We start from the raw sequence: 10,000 nt of genomic DNA, 5'->3' as shown, positions 1-10,000 counted from the left end.
AGGCAAACATACTATGCAATGAATATCAGATTATACTTGGTACATTGCAGTATATCATGTTGTATATGGCTAGTTTTATGGTTAAACGAATTTTATGGCGTACTGTGAAAGTCAGTTTTTTGTATCTTACTCTTTTAGCGAATGAAAAGGAGAAAGAGGATTTTTATTTCAGAAATCATTATTTTCTCCTTCTTTCGGAGGAGAAAGGGGGGGGGGTGCTAAGAGAAAGGGGGGGTATTCGAAAGTTCTCCCCTTTGGTCTCTCGGTAATAGCTGCAAACTTTCTTGAACTACAGAACTGCTATAAGACTTTTCTACTGATTATCAGTTATTGACAGAGATATGGGAACTTCTTTTAATAGTTAATAGCTCGATGTATTTCCCTGTAAGAAATTGCAGCAGCCAGAAATCCGCACCATGATCATATCGATAAACTATTACAGCATAAAAACTCTTGCACGCACACACATAACACCTAAACACAACTATACTAATAACAGTAAAGAAATACAAATGCCTAAAGTTCTTTTAGTTGCAACATACCAACCCTACAACAAACAGCACTTAAGTTAACTAACATTGGGTGGATGATATGTGAAAAAAAATATGTTTTCGTAAGTGTATGACGCAGTAAGGGAGGAGATGGCGACACTAACGCGCAGACTTTGCCTCAAGACTCGGGATAAAATGTTTTCATTATTGTGAAGTATGTTTCATGTGTTTTGGTGTGTGTATAGGCCTTTGGAATTTGCGAATGTATAGTATGTTGCAGTGTCATTTGTATTGAGTATATATATATATGTGTGTGTGTGTGTGTGTGTGTGTGTGTGTGTATGTGTGTGTGTGTGTGTGTGTGTGTGTGTGTGTGTGTGTGTGTGTGTGTGTGTGTGTGTGTGTGTGTTTGTGTATTGCTATGGGTTTTGGGTATAGACACACACGCATATACAAACACATACGCAATATGTTCCATGTATGTTTATTATGTGTACGTATCCCTTCTATGTGCGTTTATATGTGTATTTGGTTTAATGTATATACTTTAACAAATAAAAAAGACAGTAAAACCGAAAAAAAAAGGAAAAAAACATCAACAGATAAGTGAAGTAAGGAAGATATAAAAAAATATATATAATCTTTCTTTTGCATGTCAGCATATTTTGCTCAACGCATTTTTTACTCTTTAACTTTTATATCATCTTACAGTAGTATGGCATCTGTATCAGAGAATAGGATTATATTGATGTTGCTCAATCGTATGCAATTACAGCATATCGGGTAAATAAAAAGATGAAAGGAATTGAATGATGATAATGGCTATCAATAAAAGTATTCTTATGAGCAGTATGTTATAGAATCAGATATGACCATCATACTATAAAATTATATATTACCATGTAGATAATGCAAATTTATGCTATCATACCATCATTACATTGTATATAATCTGAGATCCATAGCCAAATAAATATATTGAGATCGGCAAAAACAAAAGGACAACATCAAACAAGTGCCTAAAGAAAAGAACAAGAAGAACATAGACCCGATAACAGAAGAAATAAGAATAATAAAAGGAAAAACGAAAGACTGGGATAAGAACGTAACTCAGCTGTTGCAGTCGCCTTTATGTTCATGCGATAGGCGTCCCGTTTTCGACCACAGGGACGCGGCCTTGTCTCTGGCAGGAATGGAAGGCTCTCTGGCTCTGGCTCTCTCTGTATTTTCTCTTTGTTTTTATTTTCCGTTCGTCTGTTTGTCTATATGTTTGTCTATGTGTCTGCCTGTCTGTTTGTCTTCTTTTCGGTTTCTGTCTCGGTTCTCTGTCTCTCTTTCTCATTCTTTTTCTCGGTCTCATTCTCTTTTCTCTCTCTCTCATCTCTCTCTCTCTCTCTCTCTCTCTCTCTCTCTCTCTCTCTCTCTCTCTCTCTCTCTCTCTCTCTCCCTCTCTCTCTCTCTCTCTCTCTCTCTCTCTCTCTCTCCCTCTCTCTCTCTCTCTCTCTCTCTCTCTCTCTCTCTCTCTCTCTCTCTCTCTCTCTCTCTCTCTCTCTCTCTCTCTCTCTCTCTCTCTCTCTCTCTCTTCTCTCTCTCTCTCTCTCTCTCTCTCTCTCTCTCTCTCTCTCTCTCTCTCTCTCCCTCTGTACGTGGATGTCTGTGAGTTTTTTTTAGCACAGACAACAATAACTTCCCAGCTGATTGTTTTAAGAACACATATTATCTCTTCCCATGTCAGTAAATATAGCACGTATTTCTGAACGCGAATTCCTGTGACATCAAGATCCAAATGATTGACTCGTTTTTCTCCCCTGATATTAAAGCATCAATTGACCTTGTAGAATAGCAGATGACAAATTAAGTCTGTGGAAGGCCTTCGCAAAGTGGTTTCATTTTGTCAACATGAATGAGAGATGAGGTTGATATTCAAGTTATTGGCATAATTAAAATACCGTCTCCTCGTTTTTATTCTCTAGTTCTACCTTTAAAAAAATGTCTTATTTCCTTATTTTACTTTTTTTGTCTTTGTTCTCTCTCTCTCTCTCTCTCTCTCTCTCTCTCTCTCTCTCTCTCTCTCTCTCTCTCTCTCTCTCTCTCTCTCTCTCTCTCTCTCTCTCTCTCTCTCTCTCTCTTCTTTTCTTCTTTTCGTTTTTTAAATTTTCTCCAACTCTTCTTTCTCCCTTGTGATTCTCTTCTTCTAAGAAAATGGGATAATTTTATATATTTCTATTGGTTAGAAATTTGAACTGAGATCTAAAATAATAATAATAATAATAAAAAAGAAAAAAAGTTAACCCCAAAAGGTCATAATATTTTCTTTCAAAGGTTTGTCATATTATATCTGATATTACTCATATATTTCAGTCTTTCATTTCATTTAAAGAGAGAAAAAATATATATAACAACCTCACTGCATATTTCTGCCAATGACAAAAGTGAATGACAAGACTGAAACATAGCATAATGTAGGCTTTGTATAACAATGTTCTCCTTGCAGCATCACGTATTTCAGTTTTTTCTCTCTCTCTCTATTTTCTTTTAAACTGTAAAGCATGATGAAAAGATAGCAGTTACATTATTTTCACACTATATATGCACACAATTTATGAGGCAGACGAGGAGGAGGGATGGGTGGGGGGTAGGGGGTGGAGGCATAGAGATGTGATGGGGGGAGGGAGAGGGAGTGGTTGGGGGTAGGGGGTGGCGGAGTATGGAGATGGGGGGAGGGGGGGAGTGGTGTCTGCCTAATCGATAGATATTCGATGGTTATCCAATCTCAATTGAAACGGATTGAGTGATAAACAAGCAAATGACTGCTGTCAGATACATGATGGCGGTGACAGTGTTGCGTGACAGAATCTAGGATTGGGGGATGACATAATGAAAAGTGGAGACTATGGACTGTTGCAAATTCTAACGCAAATGTAGGCTGGAAACATGCATCACCACAAGGACACACACACGCACACACACACACACACACACACACACACACACACACACACACATATATATATATATATAAATATATATATATATATGTATTTATGTATATATATGTGTATATATATATATATATATATGTATATAATATATACACACACACATACACACACACACACACACACACATACACACACACACACATACGCACACATATATATATATGTATATATATTATGTGTGTGTGTCTGTGTGTGTATGTGTGTATGTATATATATATATATATATATATATATATATATATATATATATATAAAGGGGAGAGGGAGAGGGGGGGGGAATATTTTCCCTATATTACAAGCAGATAGATGAAAATATTACATACTAGCAGGTAGTAGAAAAATTACAAATGCTTTTAACAAATATATAGATTGCAAAAATATTACAAACACTGCACACAGACAGACAGATATTTGGTAACATAAGTATTAGAAGCTATCACAGACAGGGAAATTCCGCATGTGGATATTTATAATATGTTATTTATCTATGTCCTCGGATTTCATAAGAGTGAGCTTATGTATTTCCAGCAACTGTTTTATAGTTTACATGAATATGTTAAGATCTAGATTTATGTCATTGATATAAAGTTTTAAAATGTCTCGCCGTCTCTAAAAATATACTACGATATTCCTTACATATATTCTTTAATTATTTTGGGGAATAGCTAAGTTGCCTTAAAATTATAACACTAATGCCTTTCCTAGCAATTCCCTATTAAAGAGGGCTTTCATTTATTTCTGTATGTGTGTCGTGATTTTCTATTATATGAATCAATTCTTGTTTTTTTTTTTTTTTTTTTTTTTTATTGAACATCACTTTATATTCCAATGAAACTGAAATTATAGATCGATATTATCAGACAAAATTCAATGTTGTTTTTAATGGTTTTGACAATTAAGTTTTCTTTTAATTCCCTGTGCGTCTCTCTCTATGTCTGTCTCTTTCCCTCTCTCTCTCTATCTATCTATCTATCTATCTATCTATCTATCTATCTATCTATCTAGCTCTCTCTTGCTCTCTCTATTGATCTCTCTCTTGCTCTCTCTCTCTCTCTATCTCTTGCGCTCTCTCTCTCTCTCTCTCTCTCTCTCTCTCTCTCTCTCTCTCTCTCTCTCTCTCTCTCTCTCTCTCTCTCTCTCTCTCTCTCTCTCTCTCTCTCTCTCTCCTCTTTTCCTGCATATTTTTCTCCAGATACAAACACATGTATTTCCAATGCCTACCATACTAAAAGCAAACGTATACATTAAAAACTGAACCACTAAGATATGATGTAATTCTTTTGCTCTCCTCTGACAGTCTGGCTGGAATGCATAATTCTAACTCATTGGGAAAATTGCTAATATTGAACGCGCCTACAAATTTCTGAATACGAAAACGAATTATGAATAAGAAAAAAATATATATATAAAAAGTCTGTTTCCATTTTTTTATTATTATTGTTTACACACAAATGCAACCAGCTGTGAGAATGATGTTTACTATATCACTGATATAGAAATAGATTGGCCATTGGTAGTTTTTTAGGCGATTTCAAAATAGGAACCACTGATTAATATGTGTAGTTTAACTGCTTGTAAAACTAAATAAATAACGGAAATAATAATAACAATGACAACGACAGTGATCATATAGTTGTGATAATGTTGCTATAGTGATGAGGATACTGATAACAGTTTGTGTTAGTGATAATGGTAATGATAATGTTGCTTTTAGTTGGGTGGGTGATATTAGCAATGAAGACAATACTGCAGATAATGACAGTAGTAACAAATATAAGGATAATGATAATAATGTTCACAACAATTATAATAATGATAATGATGATAATAATAATGATAATAACAGTAATAACAATAATAATGATGATAATTATAATAATAACAATAAGAAGAATAACGGCGATAATGATAACAATGGTAAATTTGATGATGATGAATATGTGATGATAATGATGATGATGAAGACAAAACTGAACAGAAGTAACAAACATAATGATACTAATAATGATAACAGTGATAATGATGACGATGATGATGACAATCGTGATAATGATAATAACAATAATAATAATAATAAAAATAATTATTGTAATAGTTATGATAATAATAATGATGATGATAATAATAATAATAACTGTAATCCTTGTAATAATACTATCATTGATAATAATGATAATAACAATGATGATAATAGTAATACTATAAACAATAATAATGATGTAATAATAACAATAACAATAAAAGCTGCACGCAAAATAAGTTTATTATAAAAGGAGAAATGAAATATTTTTTAAGCCTCTGTTGTTTTATTTTTCAGTTAACATTTGCGTGTAGCATTTTACTCACTCTAATAATGATATTAATAATAATAAGGGTTATGATACTATTGTTGATAACAATAATGATGCTGATAATAGGATTGACGTTATTACCAGGCATAAAAAAAACACAGCGAAGAAACATCAACTGTCGAAAAAAAAAATGTATTCAAAATGTTTCGTCCAAATACGAAATACATTTCGCATCCACTACCAAGCATATCCAAATATTTCGCATGCGGTGTCCAAATACCGAACCGAATTTTCCTCCCTCATAGACTGAAGTGGGATTGCATTAGGCTTATCAAATAGCAGCCTCGGTCATTTTTCATTTTCCTTCATTTTCCTCCCGTTTATTGTCCTGCTCCATGAAAAGTTCTTATTGGAGGCCGAGTCGACAGCTTCCAGACATGCTACCATTAGTCCACGTTTTTAAAAGCTCTTGTGCACGGGGACGAAAAGGAGACACATGGCTTGAGTTACTTCAGCTTTGTGTGTTTAAAAAGGTTTCGGTAATGGAGGTACGATTCGTAAAGATGAGGCTAAGAGAAGATTGGAACAAGTAGAATAAGGTAAGATTATATATATATATATATATATATATATAGAGAGAGAGAGAGAGAGAGAGAGAGAGAGAGAGAGAGAGAGAGAGAGAGAGAGAGAGAGAGAGAGAGAAAGAGAGAGAGAGAGAGAGAGAGAGAGAGAGAGAGAGAGAGAGAGAGAGAGAGATAGAGAGAGAAAGGGGGGGGGGAGAAAGAGAAATAGATAGATAGATAGATAGATAGATAGATAGATAGATAGAAAGATGGATAGGTAGGCAGGTAGACCTGACCGAAAGAAAAATAAACAGACAGATAGCTAGACAAACCAACCGACAGATAGACATACAGACAAATATATAGACAGATATTGATAAATGCATACATATATCTATAAACAAATATATATATATATATATATGTGTGTGTGTGTGTATATATATATATGTGTGTGTGTATATATATATATATATATATGCGTGTGTGTGTGTGTGTGTGTGTGGGTGTGTATGTGTGTATGTGTGTGTGTTTGCAGCATATACACATATAGGTAAACATGAATGTTTATCCGATATGCATTATAAATGCATCCTTCTGCAGACGGACGCAAACCTAATATCCTTCTAACAGAGCGACATGTAAAAGATATCTGATCGGGACCTCACTATGCAGAACGCTCCCCATTGTGCTCACAGCGCAATCAGGTCCACTTGTATCGTATCTCGCGACTAATGATGATGAAACTCACCTCCGTTAGGCGAGTCGGCGACCGGAAGACCCGCTTTTTACGTGTGATGAAGCGAATGCAATGAGGAAACTTTTGTAGAGTCGTATATTCATTACTGTTCTGGATTCTGGTTTTGTTGCAGTAATCGGGTGAATGTAATTGGATGTTGTTTGAAGATGATGTGAATTCTATGATGGATAAGTTGCTGCTTAATGTTATGGGGACACAGGTATGAATTGTAGAAAGAAGGACAGGTATACAATTCATATACTGTAGTCCACTTATATGTGGAGGTTAGTTAAAAGTGGATTTTATTACCGTAGAGTTTTGTTGGTATTTCGCCACTCGTAATTTTCCCGTCTTTCCATCAATGTTATTTAATTAAAAGCAGTATAGTGAACGATAAGTGCTAGCCTTAATTTAAATATCTATTCTAGGAGACTGATAATATATCACACAATTTAGACAAGAGATGCTTGCTGGTTTCTCTTCACTAAAGTAATTAAAAAAAACACTATATCATCTCAGTAAAAACAGCAAAACCTAATGCGACATTTCAATTCTTCTCTCGAGGTCGCCACCTGCAGTAGTTGCGCGGTTGCTGTGCGCCAGGTAGATAGTCCTTCGCTTCCAAAGGCCAAAGGTGACACACTTCGATTAGGTATTCTGCAACGACACTAGTTTCTAGCTTCTTTCTCACGATATTTTCTTTCTTTTATTATGAAACATGCAGGTAAGAGGAAAATTCTCAAAGGAATGATTGTCCTTTCGTAGCTAATTCTCTAATTAATTATTTATTCATTCATTTGTTCAATCACGAGGGAGACGCAGGGAGAACCAGTATTGAACATGAGAATGCTACCTTTTGAAAAACCTGTCGACTTGCCTCGCTGCATACCATTGGTGTCAGCACGTCCAGCCCGAACGGCACTTGCTGTAAGGGTCATTTTCCTTTACCTCGACGCGGTGGGGGCAATATAAGGGTCGCGACCATAATGGTGTTTGCGGCGGGACGCAAGGAGCCTTTGTGTGGCCTTGAGAATAGTGACACAGGTGTATATATTTTTCCTTGATACTTTCCCCGCCTTCTTTTCGTTCTTCCTCTCTTTCTCTTCTTATCACGCGCGTTTCATCTATGTTATTAATCAATTCACATCGTAATCTTCTTTCTCTTTTTCTCTTTCTACATTTCGTTCTCTCCTCTTATACGTTTTTCATTCCTGTGCCTTTACACGATGTTTCTTCTGTTTCTCGGTTCTTCCTTTTCATTTCCCTTCCTTATCCGACCGTGAGAGACTGTAATGCCGACGGTCTTGTATCTCTTCTCAGACTTTCCGAAGGTTTGAATCTAATAAGGAACCGAATAACTTTGTTGATGGAGCCAAGAGATGTGGCAACTCTGCGGGTAGTTTCTGCTTTGTTTCATCACCATTACAATTATTATTGTTTTTACCGGACTCTGTTATCGTTATCAATGGTGTTCATATGATTATTGTTAGCCTTTTCTGAGCCCTGTTAATATCAATTCACTCATTGTTAATTCGTTTTTTATTAGGATGGATACTGATTATATCGTTAGCAATCATGATATATATCATCAATATCAGCAATTATGCTATGCTATTTGACCTTTATCAGTATCATCATTAATCAAATTATTAAGGAATTTATCAATATTACCACTTCTCACTTTCCTGTTATCTAATAATTATCTCAGACGCGTCGTTACTTTTAATCCAGAAAGAATCATCAATATTGTTAATGTTTTTATTACCATTGCCATCATTAGGGCCATCACTGATTTATTATCCTACTTATTTTTATCATTTTGAAAAAGGGTTTTTTTCTCACAAAATAAGACCGTGAATAATTTCCTTTCCACATTGTAAGAGCATTATCTGTTACAAATTCAAAGCTTCCCTAACAGTTGACATAAGTTAATGACGTTTATTTAACCTTTTGTATGTCCATATGTAAATGCAAATATTGATATATTATCAAGTTAAAATTTAATTTTCAGCACCACCGACTCTTGCATGTATGAATTTCACGAAGCATTTAATATGTAAAAAAAAAGTTTTTTATACAGGGATTATTTTCATTATAATGAACAACTTCAATAATAATTTCTATTACTCATGCCATTTGCATAATTTCCATCATCAATTATAATATTGTTTCGGAAATCAGTCCTATTAGTGTAATTACTTTTATAGCAGCAATGATAATGACGATGGCAGCAAAAATAATAAGAAAAGTGATATTTATCATTGATATCGATATTGACATTATCATTACTCTTATTATTATTATTACTATTACCATTAATATCCTACTCTAGCATTGGATTATCATCATCATTGTTATTGTCATCACTATTATTATCATTATCATCATTAATTATCACTATTGTTAGTGTCATAATTTTAATTACCATTATTTACTATTATTATCATTATCATTATTATCATTATTGCTATCCTTATTATTATTATCATCGCCATCATTATTAATATTGTTATCATCATCATCATCATCATCATTTTTATTACTGATATTATTATTATTAGTTGTAGTAGTAGTTGTAGTAATAGTAGTAGTATCATCCTCATCGATACCATTATCATTTTCATTATTATTATTGTTATTATTAAAATTATCATTAACATTATTGTTACCATCATCATTTTCATTATTATTATTATTATTATTATTATTATTATCATTATTATTATTGTGATTATTATTATTATCATTATTATTATTGTTATTATTATTGTAATTATCATTATTATCATCATTATTATTATTATTATCATGATCATCATGATCATCATGATCATCATGATCATCATCATCATCATCATCATTATTATCATTATTATTATTATTATTATTATTATTATTATTATTATTATTATTA

This window comes from Penaeus chinensis, chromosome 16, assembly GCF_019202785.1.
Source record: "Penaeus chinensis breed Huanghai No. 1 chromosome 16, ASM1920278v2, whole genome shotgun sequence".
Lineage (NCBI taxonomy): Eukaryota > Metazoa > Arthropoda > Malacostraca > Decapoda > Penaeidae > Penaeus > Penaeus chinensis.
The sequence above is the reverse complement of the archived record's forward strand: the minus strand, read 5'-3'. Positions refer to the sequence as shown.